Here is a 17,998-nt window from a genome sequence, read left to right as displayed (position 1 = left end):
ATGAGAGGAAGATGTAGTTCAGGGCAGAGTAGATCTTGGGGGTGTAAATCCCTGGGCATAGAAGACTTTCAAAGATGATGTGGGTCCAAAGGGAGATCACCAAGCAGTAAAACGGTCTCAGGTAATATCTGAGTAAGACGTGGAATAAATAGAAAATTTCACCAAGGTAAATATATGGTATGGTGAATGGGTGGAGTTGGAAGGTAGGTTGGAAGTATCTCAAGGGCCCTGGGAGAGATGACAGATCTGCTGGGCTGGATGGGGGGAGGAGGGTTGTGGGTTCATCTCTCTTGTGTTGCCCCTCTTCTACCCTTAGGAACCTTTGGTGTCTGTGATCAAGCTCTGTGATGTGGGCCTGGAACTCTAGTCTAGAACCTGCATTCTTTTTTTTTTTTCCCCCAAAACCCAAGTAGATAGTTGTATGTCACAGTTGCACATCCTTCTAGTTGCTGTATGTGGGATGTGGCCTCAGCATGGCCAGAGAAGTGGTGCGTCGGTGCGCGCCCGGGATCCGAACCTGGGCCACCAGTAGCGGAGCGCGCACACTTAACTGCTAAGCCACGGGGCAGACCCTAGAACCTGCCTTCTTAATGCCCAGCTGCCTGAGGCAGCAATGCACTTCCAATGATCTGGACCACCCTCTTTGTCTGAGGAGCCTCACTGCATGCACCATGGCTGAGCTCCAGCTTGAGTTCTTAGGTATTCCCATCCTTGACTTCCTTTGTGAGGTAGGGCTCCTTCTGTCACTGTGCTACCTAAAGAGGAACCCGTGTTTCCCAATATTTTGGAAACAGAGAGACATCAATCAGGTAAGTAAATCAAACTTCCTCAGGGATATTAAATCTTTCTTTTCAAATAGATGCATTCAATGCTATCAATTTCCCTCTAAGTACTGCTTTTGCTTCATCTCACAAATTTTGATAATTTGTAATTTAATGTTCATTTAGTTTAAAATATTTTTTCTCTTGAGACTTCTTCCTTGACCCAAGTGTTAGTAACATGTTGTTTAATCTCCAAACATTTTGGGATTTCCAGCTATTTTTCTGTAATTGATTTCTAGTTTAATTCAATTATGGTCTGAAAATATACTTTGTATGATTTCTATTTCATATTTGTTAAGGTGTGTTTTGTGGCCCAGAATGTGGTCTATCTTGGTGAATCTTCCATGTGAGCTTGAGGAGAATGTGTATTCTGTTGTTGGATGAAGTGTTCTACAGATGTCAATTAGATCAAGTTGACTGATGGTGCTGTTCAGGTCAATTATATTCTTACTGATTTTCTGCCTGCTGAATCTGTCCATTTCTGATAGAAGGGTGTTGAAATCTCCAATAACAGTGGATTCATCTGTTTCTCCTTGCATTTCTACCAGTTTTTGCCTCACATATTTTGACACTCTGTTGCTAGATGTATACCTGTTAAGTATTGTTGTGTCTTCTCAGAGCATTGATCCCTTTGTTGTTATGTAATTCCCCTCTTTATTCCCGATAATTTTCCTTGTTATGAAGTCTGCTTTGTCTGAAATTAATATAGTTACTCCTGTTTTCTTTTGGTTAGTGTTAGCATGGTACATCTTGTCTCTGTCTCTTTACTTTTAATTTATCTGTATCTTTATATTTAAAATGGGTGTTTTGAAGACAGCATATAATTGGGTATTGTTTTTTTATACACTCTGATAGTCTCTGTCTTTTAATTGGTGAATTTAGACCACTTACATTTAGCGATTTTTTACATAGTTGGATTAATATCTACCATGTCTGTAACTGTTTACTATTTATTATACCTGTTCTTCCTTCCTTCCCCTCTTTTTCTGTCTTTTCTGGTTTTAAACAAGCATTTTATATGATCCCATTTTCTCTCTTCTCTTAGCCTATCAATTATTCTTCTTTAAAAAATATTTTAGTGGTTGCCCTAAAGTTTGTAATATACATTGACAACTAATCCAAGTCCTCTTTCACATAACACTATACCACTTCATAGGTACTGCAGGTACCTTATAACAGAGTTCCCAATTCCTCCCTCCTATCCCTTGTAACATCATTGTCATTTATTTTATTTCCCTTCTCCATATACTATAATCACCCAATCCATTATCATTATTATTATTAGGTCAATTGAGAATAAGAAAAATAAAAGTTTTATTTTACCTTCATTTACTTCTTCTCTTCCTTTCCTTTATGTAGATCTGAGTTATCATTTTCCTTCTCCCTGAAGAACTTCTTTTAACATTTATTGCAGGGTAGGTCTGCTGCTGATAAATTGCCTCAGTTTTTGTTTGAGAAAGCTTTTATTTCTCCTTCACTTTGTGTGTGTGTGTGTGTGAGGAAGATTAGCCCTGAGCTAACATCCATTGCCAATCCTCCTCCGTTTGCTGAGGAAGATTGGCCCTGGGCTAACATCTGTGCCCATCTCTCTCTACTTTGTATGGGATGCCACCACAGCGTGGCTTGACAAGCGGTGCATCAGTCCGTGCCCCAGATACGAACCCGTGAACCCCAGGCTGCCAAAGTAGAGCACGCAAACTTAACCACTATGCCACTGGGCCAGCCCCCTCTCCTTCACTTTTGAAGGATAATTTCACTAGACATAAAATCTTAGCTTGGTGGTTTTTTTCTTTCAACACCTGAAATATTTCGCTCCACTCTCTTCTTGCTTGTATGGTTTATGATGAGAGGCCCATAATTCTTATCCTTGTTCCTCCAGAGGTAGAGTGTTTATTTTTCTCTAGGTTCTTTTTGTTTTGTTTTGTTTTTAATTTTTTGTTTATTGCATTAACATTGGCTTATAACATTGTATAAATTTCAGGTGTACATCATTCTACTTCTATTTATGCATAGATTACATCATGTTCACCACCCAAATACTAATTACAACCCATTCTCTAGGCTCTTTAAAGACTTTATCTTTTGGTTTCCTACAGTTTGAATATGATATGCCCAGGTATAAACTTCTTTAGAATTTATCCTTCCTTGGTGTTCTCTGAGCTTCCACAATCAATGGTTATTCTATCATTAATTTTGGAAAATCCTTGGCCATTATTACTTTAAATTTCTTCTGCTCTGTGCTCTCTTTCTTCTCCTTCTGATATTACAATTACATGTATCTTACAGATTTTGAAACTGTCTCACAGTTCTTGGATATTCTGGGTTTTAAAACTTTTTAAACATTCTTTTCCTCTTTGCATTTCAGTTTCCAAAGTTTCTATTGACATATATTGGAACTCATTTATTCTTTCCTTAGCCATATGCAATCTACAGATAAGCCAATCAAAGGCATTCTTCATTTCTGTTACAGTGTTTTCGGCTTCTAACATTTCCTTTTGTTTCTTTCTTAGCGTTTCCCTCTCTCTGCTTATATTCCTCATCTGTTCTTATGTGTTGTCTACTTTTTCCATTAGAATGCTTAATATACTAATCATGGTTATTTTGGATTCCATGTATGATAATTACAAAATCTGTATCACATCTTAATGTGTACCTGATGGTTGCATTGTCTGTTCAGACTGCTTTTTCTTGCCTTTTAGCATGCCTTGTAATTTTTTGTTGAAAGCCACATGTGATGTATTGGGTAATAGGAACTGAAGTAAACAGACCTTTAGTGTGAAGTTTTATGTTAATCTGGGTAGGTGTTGGGCTGCATTTAATATTTACTGTAGCTGTACATGTAGGAGGCTTCAATTTACTCTAGTATCCTTGGTTTTTGTCTCCCCTGGTGTCTTTACATTTCCCTAAATATCCTCCTTACATAGAGCCTATGCCTTGCAGCTCCTTCAGCTATGATCCCATGACTATACTGGATTCCTGTGGATGTGGTGGTAGGGTGTTAGGGGAAGGGACATGATTAAATCTCAGTCTTTTAGCAGGCTGCATCCCTGGTTTGTGATGTTCACAAGTGTTTCTAAGCTTTTTTTTTCTTTTCTTTTCTTTTTCACTCTTTAGATGAGACAGGAAGGCTGAAGGCAGCTGGGTAATTGTTGGATAATAGTTGGGTAATTTCCCTTCTCCCATGTGGGATAAGTCTTGGGAGTCTTTTCCCCTGCTCAGTAAGCTTCTGTTATGGAGAACACTCAGGGGATATTTCAAAATGTTGTCAAAATGGTTAACTTTCCCTCCAACCCCACACTCTCCCACCAGAAACATCAGAGTTTCTTCATGGATCTTCATTGTGAGAACCTGGTGGGGTTCCTGGAGGTAAAACCCATGAAGAGGTGGGGGCCCCCTAAGATAGTGACTCCAGGAGTTTCTCACTCTCATGCTAGCCCACACACATCCTTCAGGACTTGTCAAAGTGTCCTTTAAAGTATTCCTACCAGTTTATGGCTCCAGTGGCTTCTGCTCCAGGTAAGTTGATCTCAACTGTGAGTCTCTGCATTCACCTTCTCTGAAGATTATGGATAGCGGTTTGCTCTGCAACCTTAATCCTACGATGGCTCCAAGAAAATTCATTGATTTTTAGTTTGTTCAGCTTTTTGCTTCTTCTAAAGATTGGAGTGATTACTCCCAAGCTCTTTAAATATTGGAGCTGGCACCAGAAGTTGCCCCTCAAAGAATTATTCATTCTTTATTTTCCTATTTTTCTCCCTACATTTCTAAATAAGATTGATTTGGGTCAAAGGGGCACTTAAAATGGGAAGTCTGAGGAGGTGATAGAATATCACATCTCTAGGGGAAGAGATTGAGCAGGCCTAGGGGCTTGGGGAGGACTGAGGTTTCCATATGAAGCTCACAGACTATCTGACTGTGGTGGCTGGTTCCTGGATAAAATCCCAAACACAGTGATTCTGTAGTCTTGGATTGGGTTATTTAGAGAGCTTGGGATCTCTTCAGGAGAAAAGAGTTCCCCAACACTTTATCATGAGTCACATTCTCATGTCAGGCGTCACTAAACCAAGCCTTCCTTCATATTGGGCAGACCAGGAGAGCAGGACTGAGCCTCTGAGCAGAGACTAGAGCCACAGCTCTGTCCCAGGATTCATGGTCCTATCTGAGGGAGCACGGACATAACTGTTGGCTTCAGATTCTATGCCCTCCTTGAGCAGAGAACTTCTGACTGAGAATATCAAGTGTGGACTTCATAGACAATAATCCTTCTTTGAGTTTCTCAAAGAAGGAAACATTGAAAATATTTTATAACCTTTAAAAATTAACGATAGGAAGGAATGCACAGTTCTATTAATTAAAAGAGAGTCATATTATTCTTGGATAATGTATATCTGAGTTTCCCAGAGAGAAGAGCGAGAGAAATGAGTCCCATCCCCTCATTCTTTTCTTTTTGTTCTCAGCATCAGGGCAGAGCCAAGAGGAGAAGGAAAGGTGGAACATCGAGAGGCAAGGTTCTACCTATGCCACCTGAGCTCTCCAAGGATGACCCTTCCTGTCCTTTCCATGAGGTCCCATGTCCATGATCTCTGAAGATGTCAATTGCTAGATACCACCCCTCTCAGAAAACAGAGCCCTCAGGGGAGAGGCTCATGGGAAGGCAGTCAGAACCTGAGACACTTCTCAGATTGCTGCTCTGCCCATCCCCGGGCATGAAGCACTGATGGACCTGGGCAATGGGTGTTGCCCAATAGGTGGCCATGTGAGATATTGAGAGTCAGAACTTCTGTCTCCTGACCTTGCAAAAGTACTTTGACTTCCTGGATGATCAGATTCCTCTTTGAGGTAACCATTGACCTATGTTTATCACGGGGTAGTTTTGAGCATCCCATGGGATAATATATATACGAAGGCCCATTGTGAGTGATAAAGCAACATACATATGTGAGCTTTGTTATTATTATCATTGACCATGTGATCTTGAATCCTAATTCTTGGGGCTCTCCAAGTCCAATCTACCAAGGGTACCATAAAGGACATTCTATTCAGCCTCCTAAAAGATCTCTTCACTTCTATCTTCATCACTCTCCTGGTTTCCCAGGTTGGAGAGCTTGCCAGAGTGAAGTAGAGGAGGCAAGAAAGGTGCTTTCTCTTCTGCAAAGGTGACTGAACATTACCCTTCTTTCCTGTATCCCTCTTTTTAGCAGAGTCTATGAATTTCTAGGGCCTCACTGAAGCCTGGGATTGACAGAGGAGAGAAAATCCTCAGAGTCAGAATGTGAAAGCCATGGGGATAGGGAAACAAGGGTATATTTTGAGTTCAAGGAAGTGGGGGAATGTGAAAGGACAGTACACATCGGGAGGTCCTACCTTTGCCAGACCTGCCAAGGTCCGATATATTTGTTCTGGTCCTGGCTGCAGCTTTGTACCTCCTGTCTCCTGCAGCCCCCTGGGCCAGCATCATGATAGCATCTACTTTTGTCAACTGTTATGTCCAGACCCCTTCTGTGAGGTGTGTAATAGCACAACTGCTGAGGTCAATCAGCTGATGTTCCAGGAGGCCCTGGAAGATGCTATTCCCTCTGTGTCCTCTTTGGCTTCCACAGCTCCTGTGTCTGAGTCACCTGCCTTCTCAGCAGTCCCTCCAGGAGACCTAATACCAGCCCGTCTGCCTGAGCCCTCCGAACCACCTCCCTCCATTCTCTCACCTAACCCAATGACACCCTTAGCTGACTTTCTTTTGCCCTCACCATTGGGTCACTCTCTACCACCAAAGCCTTTTCCTCCCTTGGATTCCTTCTGAATTCCCAATGGACCATTCCCTACCTCAACCCCTTGCTTTTCACCCTCTTTAACCACATGACACTAGACAGCAGACCCTGTTCTCTAACCAGAGGCCACTTTGTCTCTGAATATCGTCTTCTCACTCGACCCCACCCTTTCCCAAGATGTCAACCCCTTACCAGATTTGTCCTAGACAATGAATCTTATTGATTCACTGGCTTGTCATCACACACCACCAACACACCCTCTAGACTGCACTTTAACTGAATCGATTTCCCTCTTACTGAAGCCTGTTCCAGAGAACTCACCTACAGATAGCCCTGGTGGGTTGTCCACTTATGTCCGAACAATCACAGACACTGACCATTCATGCCTGTGAATTTCAGAATTCTCATGTTGGTAGGCTCATGCCAAGAACATGTTTTTCTCCACCTCATCATGCTCTGATTTCCAGTGACAGCATGTTTCCCTCCATCTACCAGAGACCTGTCTCTGGGGAGACTCTGCTACCGAGTACATGGTGGCCAGTAGCCATTCTTTTGTTGGCCTTAACATCCAGGCACTCTTGAAGAGACATATAAAAAAGAGAACAGCTTTCCAGATTTTAGAGAAGAAAGAAAAGGAGGAGGGATTATTTTCAAAACAAATTTGGTCAGAAAACCAACAGACATCTTCAGGGGATTCACTGCAGCCACTTGATGCACAGGACACCACAGCCTCCAAAACTGGCTGGAACATCAAAGGCAAACCAGAGCAGCTGCACATTTGTCAGCAGCTACTGTAGGTCAAGACTTTGGGGGAAAACCTGCGGCAGAAATAGAGCCAGCTCTTCCGGGGTTTTCCTTCTCTGCACAGTGAGCCACTCTCCTGGTCTCTAGTGGTAGTTCCCCACTAGAGTCTCGCTTTGTCTTATTCAATGGAGTCTGTAATGCTTCTGCAGTCAAAATGCGGGATCAATAACCTCCACTACTTCCTCATTTCCACTCCCTTCCCCTCCCCAATGTACATCCGCAACCCTTGCCTCAAACCAAGCTCCACTCCCAGCCCCCATGTTTCACTCAGTCCAGCCCCAGGCCCACCTTCAATCCCCATTCCCAATCCCACCCTCTTACCCATCCCAGATTAGGGACTGTGGAGTGTCTTTCCACAGATCCCAGAATGAGTCAGACTAGCTTATCTCAACTGAAAATCAACATCCAAATGGCACATGTTGCAGAAGCAACAGGACAGTTTGTGGGGTTTAGTCCCTGTGTTCCAAAAATCTCAAGAAGCCGTTTGTCCTCAAGCTCCTAACCCTCCATTGGTCAGCCTGTTGTCCCACACATATGTACCAGTCTCCAACCTTCCTGGCCATTTTCATATCATCAGTGAGCCCCAGGAGAAACTGGAGCTCCATGCTGCAAGGAGGCTAATCCCACACTGCTACCTCCACACCTGTAGGAATCTAGAGTCTCTAGCACTGAGGGAGCCTCAGTGTAAATTCACAGAAACATCTCAGCGGAAAGGCAGACATGCTTACTCACAGCTCTCTGAGCTTCAGGGCCGGAGTAGCGAGGATCTGGTGGAGACTGAATTGAGTCTCCCAGGAAGCTTCCACGAGAGGATCCTAACAAACTTTCAGCTAAGGAAGGACATGAATCTTGGGTATATCCTAGAGAAGAGCCCAGAAGATAGCCCTCAAAGGGTCTCAGAATGCTACCTAGTGAAGGGTCTGAGGGCTGCCTCGGAGACAAAAAGTAACTGTGTGTGTCACTGAAGGAATCACTCCGGGAATGAATTCTTAAATGTCTCAAGGAAGGACATAGACCAGAATGAAATGAGAACCATTCTTAGATTACATTTGAGCGAGAAGTTTTGGCAGATCACTATGGGGAGGATCCCTCTAGGGGTGTGTCTCTCACAGTTGGCTGACAATACTTTGCTTCCTTCTGGGAGTTCCCAGACCAACATGGAGAACAGAAATTCTAAAAACACGACAGTAGGGAGGGTCTACTGCCAGATGACCACTCTAGAGCTTTCTTTTCTTGATTCCAACACCCAACAGTCGCTAGAAGCCCATATTATAAGGTTTCCCGTGAGTCAGACGTGGGGCCTACCCCTCAAAATAAAATTCACAAAATTCTATATGTTGAGAGAAGCCAAAACATGGCCTCTTCCCCAATTTGACTTTCTGTCCTCAGCCACCCATATTTCTGGGGTGAATTCCAAAGCTGAGGTTTCCAAGCCCCTTGAGGGAAGCTCTAAAAGTTCTCAGGGAAATGAAGTGGGAGCAACAAATTCAGCCCCCATCCTGGATCATCCTCTCCCTGCTACCTCATCTGTGGGCAATGAAGGCAGTGGGCCCTGAAACCATCCCACTGTGATATTGACCATCAGCTTGCTGAGGACATCCAGACAACTGAGCATGGCAGACAGACTTTAGAGCCCCATCCACACAACATTATAGACAAAGTGAGTCAGAGAGAGAGTGTACTAGACAAGAGATGCAGCCCAGAGGTGCCCACAAGGCAAACTGGGGCTGGACATGAGCCAAGGGATGAGAATGTGAGTTCCAGTGATAGAGCAGAAATGATTCAGGGCCAAAGGATGGTGGAGAAGAAGTTAGAACATTTTTCCATGTCCAACAGGTGCAGGGAGATATTCAACAAGGCTGAGGATCTGTGTACTCTTAAATCACAGTCTTGTGACATCTTGACAACCAATGAGCTGGGAAGCTCCCAAATGGTAAATGTCAATATGAGTAAAGTAGAAACTACCCTGACCATTGAATGTCCCTCACCAAAAATACCGTTCCCCAAGATTATAAACTATCAGACCTTAAAAAACAGCTCCTTAGTGAGTTAAAGTTTCAATTGGGAAGTAGGGAGCATAGCCAGGCTCAAGGCTGTCCCACTGACATGTCCCTTACTTTAGATAGCTTGCCTTCCAAGTCCTCCCTCAGTCCCAGAGCATCTCCAGTGGGGACAAGGAGCTTCCTAGGTGCTGCAGGTCCACTTGGAGGACACCCGGATCAGCATGGAGCAGGAGCAGGAGCCCTGGGTCTCTGAGCGAGTCTCATGGAAATGCAAGGATAAGAATTTCCCACCAGCTGCAAAGAGAGTGAGACTTCTGAGCTCCAAAACAGGAGAGTGTGGAAGTGAGGATTCAGGAGTTGGGACATCTAAAGCCCAATAGAAGAACCACTTTATTGAGGACAGAGAATTAGAGGGCTCTTCCCTGTCTCTGTCACAGAATGAACAGTTCTCAGGCACTCCTCAGGGAAACCTCCTTACGATGCCTAGCTTGATAGCATTACCTGAGGAGCGGCTCTTCCCATTCTTTGGGGTGCCCTCACAACCAAGGAGAGCTCAGTGTCGAGCTCAAAATGTGCCTTCCAGACAGATTAACACCCCACATATAACAGAGACTTCAGCTGGACCCACCCAGTTCCTAGACCCTGCCCTGACCACTCCAGTGTCCACAATCACAAAATCCATCCATACATACCCCCTCATTGACCACCCACCTGTGAGATTCTCTGGAATCAGTAACTTTTTCTAAGTGAAAGTAAGCCACTGTTTTCAGGGAAATATTTTTATCCGTGGGCCTTTTCAGAGCTGCAAGTTCTGTCCTCCCTACTGCTCCAGGAAGGGTAGAGTAAGGGGAAGGTGAACTGCTATCCATTTTCATGGGGTAGCATGGCTCACCACCCCAGACTTCACAAGGGAGAGAAGGGCTCTTAGGAGCAGGTGACATTTATTCCTCACCAAGAGATCCACAAGGAAGATTTCTCCCTACCCCCACCTCAGGGCCTAAACACCCCCATGCTTCCAATTCCAAAACTTTCTGAGGCAACAAGGGGGGATTCTGGCTGTATTATTCCAGAGGAATTCATCCCACCCTGCAGCTGTGTATAGTTCAGGATAGTGACGGAGCAGATGAAAAGACAGGTTGAGCCAAGCTCTGGACTTGAAGGGTTTTTCTCTCTTTGAAAAGGCCTGACTGCAATAAACAAAAAATTTTAAAAAAATAAAATAAAATAAAAAAATTAAAAAAAAAAAGAAACTTTAAAAAAAAAGAAAAGGCCTGGAAGTTTTTAAAGTAAACTTTTTGTACTTTTTATGAAAAAATAAAGTGTTTTGAATAGAGGACATCCGAGCAGGTGAAATAAAGGACCCAGGATAAAACTAAGAAGACCACCATCAGGCCCTCTACCAGGGACTGGTCATCTTGTAGAAACCAAAAGAGAGAATCAGTCAGAGCTGACCTCCCTCCTTCCTTTCCCTGAGCACGAGCCCCGGGATACCCCAAACCCACGCCCCCAGCGCACCACACAGAGAACACCACTCTCTGTTAGCAGAAACATTCATCTAGTAGGGTCAGTGTCCTCTGTTGTGCTAAAGAAAGGTCCTCTATCAGAAGATGTTTTATCATGAAAACTGCGAGCCTTTCTCAACAAGGACTGAATGATTTCTTTGGGAACATTTTTTCTTCCTGGAAATGTTGGAGAAGCATTTTCTGTTTGAATAGAAGAGTCAAATCTCTGAACACAGTGACTTCATCAGGGGTGAGGGTGGTCAAAGGGACCTGGTATACCTGATGCATGCAGGTGGGAGATAAAGTCATAAGGAGGGAAAGTACCTGCTCAGAACCTGTGTTTTAAATTAAGCTAACCATACTCAATGAAATCCAGTATTTATTTATTTTATTCCCCAAGGAACGTTCCCCTTGTTTTTTTTTCAAGTCTCTATTTCTGTTTTTACCTAGCATCGACTTTCTTTGACTCACCTTCTCCTCCTAGCTTCTGGCTCTGTGCTCCCCTTTTGGGCTTGATGAGTAATTCTGGCTTTCCTGCTTTTCACCTTTGGCACTGCTTCGAATATGGGTTAGGTTTCTCTTCTGGCTCTTTCTACATCTGGCTGCTCAGAAGTTTTGACCCTGAGTTTTGATCAGAGGGCAAGAGGAAGGAGCAAGCAAAGATCAAGCACCAAAACAGGAAGAATATCTGGCTCAACTAAAACTGTGCAGGGCACTGAGGCCTTGCTGGCTGTACAATTTCTGTCTTCTTCTTCCTCTGCTGTTTTTATTCCCTCCTGTCTCTGACTCTTTCCATTTTTATCATCTCCACTTTGTAACTGGCCGATCCTCTTCTACTATCCCTTTGTAAGACTTAAATGAGAATGAGAGTAAGTGATATCCATTAGCCAAAATAAATCTGATAGCTGGGAGAAACTACTGAATTGCTAGTGTCTTTATAGCACTTATCAAACGCCATTTAACCATATTAGTTGGCAAACTGCTCTGGCTTCCCAGGGAGTCAGCTGGTAGGTAAGTCAATAAATATCTGTCAAATGAATGAATGAATGCACACTAGTTGTGTAGCATTGCATCAGGTACTGTAAATAATACAAAGTGTAAGACTTCATCCTGGGCTGAAGAAGGACATCTTCTCACGCCCATTCACAAAAGGACTGTTTTGAAATATCACCGAGGGCCAGACCAGGTTCACTATTTCTTCTAGAAAACCAGAAGTCATCTCTTAATGCACAACCGCTTCATGTGGACAAAAGGGAACGTGAACAAAGCCCTGGTTATGGCGTAACAGACCCACACGGGCTAATGAGCTGTTGAAGGTGAACAGCGCATTACTGTCAGTGGATTTTCTACATAACTGTTTCATAAACAGCAAAATGCATAAAACACAAACGAGGAGAATGAAGTGAGCACCTGTAGACCCACCACCCACGTCAAGTCATACAGTGTTGATATTGCCCCAGAAGCTTCCACTCCCATCTGATAATCTTTTACTAACTTTTCTTTATAATTTCACCGCCTTTATAAACTCCCATAAAACGTTTAGTTTTACCCAGTTTGAAATCAAAATAGATTAAAAAAGAAAAACAACTGCATACATATTTAACACTGGATATGAAAAAGAAAACTAGTTTTTTAAATAAGATATTTTGAAGTGTACAATTTCTATTAGTGACCAAGACATTCACTCTTTAGGCACTTTTGTGTTTGCCGACTGCCAGTCACTCTACTCCTTAATACTTCACGGGCATTCTTCCCAAAGCTGCCTTTGGTCTTACACTAAGGCTTTCCTGGACTCAGTGGAACTTTGAAGGAGATTGGGCTCATCATGATGAAATGGATGCTGACATTCCATGATCATCACTATAATTATTCCTAATCTATACTTTGCTTCAAGAAGTCTCTTCCTTTACCCCCTAAAGTCTATACTTTCAAAATGGTATCTATGGCTTTAATTATACCTGACAATAAACGTCTCTTACCAGAAAATCTGTTTGATCATGGATTATACCCATCATTATCTTCAAATATCATATATTTTTTAAAAACTCCCATTTATATCAGGCTCCCAAAGAGTTATAATATTAGCAATGGTGTTTTTAACTGTCTCTGTAATTACCGTTTGAATTATTGCAAATCGGAGTTGTACAAATGATTGAATGCTGGTTGAATTATCTACCAAATTGGGATTGGCATGTTACTTTTCCTGAGAAGCCTAGCCCTGGGATGTCTGGGCATTTTCCAAAGGGACCAGTTATCCCAATAAATGGTAGGAGCCCAAATGCTCTCTCCCTGGGAGGTTCTGAGGTAACAGGTTCCTCATCTCATCTGTGATGTTGCTGGTGCCCTGCTGCAGTGGCTGTTGGAAGCACTGTGTCTTCCCTAACCACATCAGAAGGACCCAGTTCTGCCAGGGTCTCAGGCTGCCAGAGAGCTGGCATCACACTTCTCCCCCATTCGTGGGACCTGCATCTGGTTGGAGAGCTGGAAAAACTCCACCATTACCTCCCCTCTTTGCTCGAGAACCTCCCTTTTCCTTCCCATTGGGTCCTGGGAAGATGGGAGGCATCAGTAGAGTTACCTGTGTTTTATCCACACCAGGGGAGTCTGTGCTTTTGTGTGAAGGCCGACTCATGTAGAGGAGAGTTCCATCCCTGGAATTAGAAAATTAATCCTAATCAGAGCAATGCAGGGTCACACTTTCAATCTGCTAATGAGCTTTGGAGAGAGATGGCACGTCTTTCTGCAGCTGATGGATGCCCCTTTTAGAGGATCTACCACATCCTCCCCAGGTCTTCACTCAGCTGGGCTAACACACTTCAGAATCAAAAGAATCCTCAGGGCATGAAGGGATCCCTTACTTTTCTGGCTCTTGCCCCCTTGACATTTCCCAGCTTCTCACTTTGCAACCTACTCTATCTCCCATTAAAACGGCTGCCTATTAAACTAATTAGTGGAATCTGCTATATTGTGTCACTTAACTTTTTCCATCTGCTTATGGTTTTTAATTTTTTCCCATAGAAAGCCCTGACCTAAATCCTTTACTCGTCTTTTATAATGCTTTTTATAACTTACTACTGCTGAAAATCAACCAAACTCCTTCATCACTGCCCCTCCTCCCAATCTCCATCAATATTTTCCTATTATCCAGGTTTTTAATATACATGCAAGAGGTAGTTAACAATGATGGACTAAATTTTTACATGGGATGTTTTTTCCCCACATGTGATATTTTCAAGAATAGGAGCTTTCAGACGAGTTAACAAAACAAGGTAGATAAATTTATTACCAACATTAGAATCTCATTCTAAAACATTTTCCACAGCTCAAAATGTGGCATAAGAAGATCCCTATTTAAGAGAAAGGGCCTTATTACAAGTTGTCTTGAAGACCCTGAGACTGTCCAGAGCAGTGCTATGGGAGGATATGCGGCACTATCTCGGTCACAACCAAGAGGTAATTTAAATGGACAAAGTGAGATGGTCTCCCAAGCACTGGAATTGATTTTGCCCTGAATCTCTGCTTGGTTTTAAATTCTTATAATCACAGAATATAGAGAAGGAAGAAACTTGGTGTTCATTCTAACTGCTTCATTTTACAAACCAGGAAATTGAGGCCCAGAGGCACAAGGTCATCAAGATATTTCAGTTGTTTAGTTGGTTACTTGGACTGGGGTGGTTTCAGAAAGGATGCAGAAAAGTAGAAGCATTTGAGAGCCATTTAGGGACTGTGATAATCAGCACTGACTGACTGGTTGGTGGTGGGATGAGAGATTGGGTACTGAGGGAGAGGGAAGATTCAAAGATGTTGCTTGAGTCTTTTAACTCATCTTATTGCGATAAACATTTTGCAATACACGCATTTATCAAATCACCACATTGTATACCTTACTCTTACACAATGTTAATTATATCTTAATAAAGCTGGAAAGGGATTAAATTTTTCAGTCTCTGTAAATACATTGAATATAAAATTTGAAAATCAATAGAAAATATGTAAAATGCTCACGACTTTTCTGTAAGTTTGAAATTATATCAAAATAAAACATTAACCCAAAAAAGTAAATAAATAAAATATATTAGTAAATCAAATCCAGCAACCTACAAAAATGATTATATACTAAACCAATTGAGAATTAGCCCCAAAATGCAAGTTTTGTTTATCATAAGAAAATCAATTTATATAATATTTTATATTCATAGAAGAAAATACAAATAGCATAAAACCATCTGAATAGATGCAGGGAAAAGCATTTGATAAAATGTAACACCTATTCATGAAAAAGACTCTGAACAAACTAAAGGACATCTACGAAAAATCCACAGCTATCATCACACTTAATGATGAAAGATCAAATGCTGTCCCCTAAGATAGGAGACAAGGCAAGAATGTCTACTTTTATCACTTTTATTCAATTTTGTACTGAAGTTTCTGGCCAGTACTATAAGGCAGTAAAAAGAAACTAAAGGCATCCTTATTGATAAGGAAGCAGTGCAACTGTATTTATTTGCAGATTGACATAATCCTATATGTAAATATCTCAAGGAACACACACACACACAAACATATATAATACCAGGACTAATAAACAAGTTTCCAGAGCTCACACATGCAGGATCAATATCCAAAGTCAATTGTATTTCAATATACCGGCAAAGAAAAATCAGAAAATAAAACTAAGAACACAATTCCATTAATAATACTACCCAAAAAATTAGGAATAAATTTAACCAAAAGAGTGTCAGACTTGCACACTTAAAAATACAAAACACTGCTGAGAGAAGTTAAAGAAAAACTAAATAAAAGAGAGACATTTCATGTTCATGAATGGGAATCTCAATATTATCAAGAGAGCATTTCTGCCAAATTGATCTATAAATGCAAAACTATCCCTATAAAAATACTAGTAGAATTTTTTTTGGTAGAAATTGACAAGCTGATCTTAAAATATAGATTGAAATGCAAAGAACTTAGAATAGATAGAACAATTTTGTAAAAGGAGAACAAAGTTGGATAACAACTCTCTGATTTCCAAACTATGGAAAGCCACAGTTATCAAGATCATGTGGTATTGGCACAAGGATAGGCATGTAGATCAATGGAATACAAATAAACTTCTACATTTATGGTCAACTGCTTGTTGACTAAGGTGCCAAGACCATTCAGTGCGGTAAAGATAGTATTTTCAGCAATTGGTGCTGGGACAATTGAATATCTACATGCAATACCCCACCCCCCAAACCAAAACCAATCAAACAAAAACTCTTACACACAACCAAAAAGTATACAAAATGGATCATAGACCTAAATATAGGAGCTAAACCTATACATTTTTTTAGAAGAAAATATGGAGAAAATTCTCATGACCTTGAGTTAGGAAAAGAGTTCATTGATATAATACCAAATGCATAATTCATAAAACAAAAAATTGATAATGAACTTTACCATAATTAAAAGTTTGTGCATGTCAAAAGACAACAGTAAGAAAATGATTAACAAGCCAGAGACTAGGAGAAAATATTTGCAAATCCTATATCTGACAAAGAACATGTATTCAGGATATAAAAAGAACTCTCACAACTCAATGAGAAGGCAAACAACTCAATTATTAAAGGACAAAAGAACTTTCAGCTCTGGCCGGGATGGAGCAGCCTCATTCCTCCCAGTCGTCCCTCTTACAACTAAGTGCCTTGGACATAATACAACAAATAAATATAGGAAGACTCTGAATGGTAGAAGAAAGGAGGACTGGCTAGGGACTTGAGGCATAATACAGGGGTGAGTGCCCTGAGTTTTCTTTTTGCTTCACATATTTGCCAGATGGGGAGAAGGCTGCAACAGAATCAGACCAAAAAAGCCTTCTTCCTCCAGCCAAAGGCTTAGGAAAAGGGTGATCTAGCAGAACAGAATACGTACCCTTCCCCAATCAAATATGAGCTGAAAAACTGTCCCCCATGCGGTGTCAGTGGGGCCAAGTGGGGAATTTCACTTCCACACCCACCCAGAAACAACAAGGGTTATCTACTTTCTTGCAGCTGGTGTGAGTGAGGCCAAACAGAGAGCTGAACTTCCAACCCAGCTCCTACCCTCCACAGCAACAAGGCAAAACCCGACAGCCCTAGTTGGCCCTCAAATATCCTTGTTGAAGTCTGGTCTCTGGGGCCAGTAGGGAGCTGAACATCCTCTCCCATCAGATGCAAGGAGGAAGTATGAGTTAGCCCTCTCCTGTCCTACCTCCCTTGAGGTCAGCTGGGCTCAGGAGGAAGTTGAACCTCCATCCCACCTCACAGCAGCAAGGTGGAATGAGCCAATGTGAGGAGGTGCTAGGTGGCACTCCACTTCCCCTCCCCCAGGGACGGCTCAGTGGGCTCAGAAGGGCTAAATGGGGAACTGCCACCCTCATTTGGCAGCAACAAGACGAAACCAAGATTTCCCAAATTTGGCAAAAGGCATAAAACTACAGATTCATGAAGCTAGTGATCCTCAAACAGGATCAAAGCAAACTATGCTAAAGCATGTAATAGTCAAAATTCTGAGAACTAAAGAACTTATGCTCATACACACACACACAAATCTCGTACACAAATTTTTACAGCAAAATATTGGACAAATGCCAAGTGTCCTTCAGTGGGTGAGTGATTAAACAAATGGTGGCACATTCATACAATGGAACACTACTAGGCATAAAAAATAGCAAACTATTGATACACGTAATTGGGATGTATCTTAAGAGCATTATGCTGAGAGAAAAAAAAGCCAATCCCAAAGAGTCACATAATGTATGGTTTTTTAAATATAATATTCTCCAAAGGACACAATTATAGAGATGAAGAAGAGACCAATGGTTGCCAAAGGGTTGGGGGCGGGCAGCAAAAAGTGCGACTATAAAAGGGGTGGCAAGCAAGAGTTTTTTAGTGATGATAACAGCTCTTCATCTCAATTGTGGCGGTGCTCATTTGAATCTATACTTGTGATAAAAACGTCACAGGCCTATACACAAAAACATTTTTAAAAATGAGTGCATAAAAAAAACTGGTGAGGTCGGTAGTCTAGTTAACTGCATTGGCCAATGTCAATGTCAAAGTTTGATAATATAATATTGTTAG

The 17,998-nt window shown here is 41.8% G+C and overlaps 1 long non-coding RNA gene and 1 pseudogene across 1 annotated transcript in view; one reads left to right on the top strand and one right to left on the bottom strand.

Annotated features, from left to right (window-relative positions):
• LOC147914322 (uncharacterized) overlaps nt 1–17,998 on the bottom strand; it is an 85,451-nt gene that overhangs the window by 23,539 nt on the left and 43,914 nt on the right. The window contains exon 2 of the long non-coding RNA XR_015555337.1: nt 13,474–13,546. This is a non-coding gene — a long non-coding RNA (uncharacterized LOC147914322). The remainder of the gene's footprint in view (nt 1–13,473; nt 13,547–17,998) is intronic.
• LOC147914323 (spermatogenesis-associated protein 31D1-like) lies at nt 7,018–10,139 on the top strand (annotated as a pseudogene).

The sequence above is a fragment of the Ceratotherium simum genome, chromosome 20 (assembly GCF_057802395.1).
Source record: "Ceratotherium simum simum isolate JZ-2026a chromosome 20, ASM5780239v1, whole genome shotgun sequence".
Classification (NCBI taxonomy): domain Eukaryota; kingdom Metazoa; phylum Chordata; class Mammalia; order Perissodactyla; family Rhinocerotidae; genus Ceratotherium; species Ceratotherium simum.
This window is presented reverse-complemented; position numbering and strand designations above follow the sequence as displayed.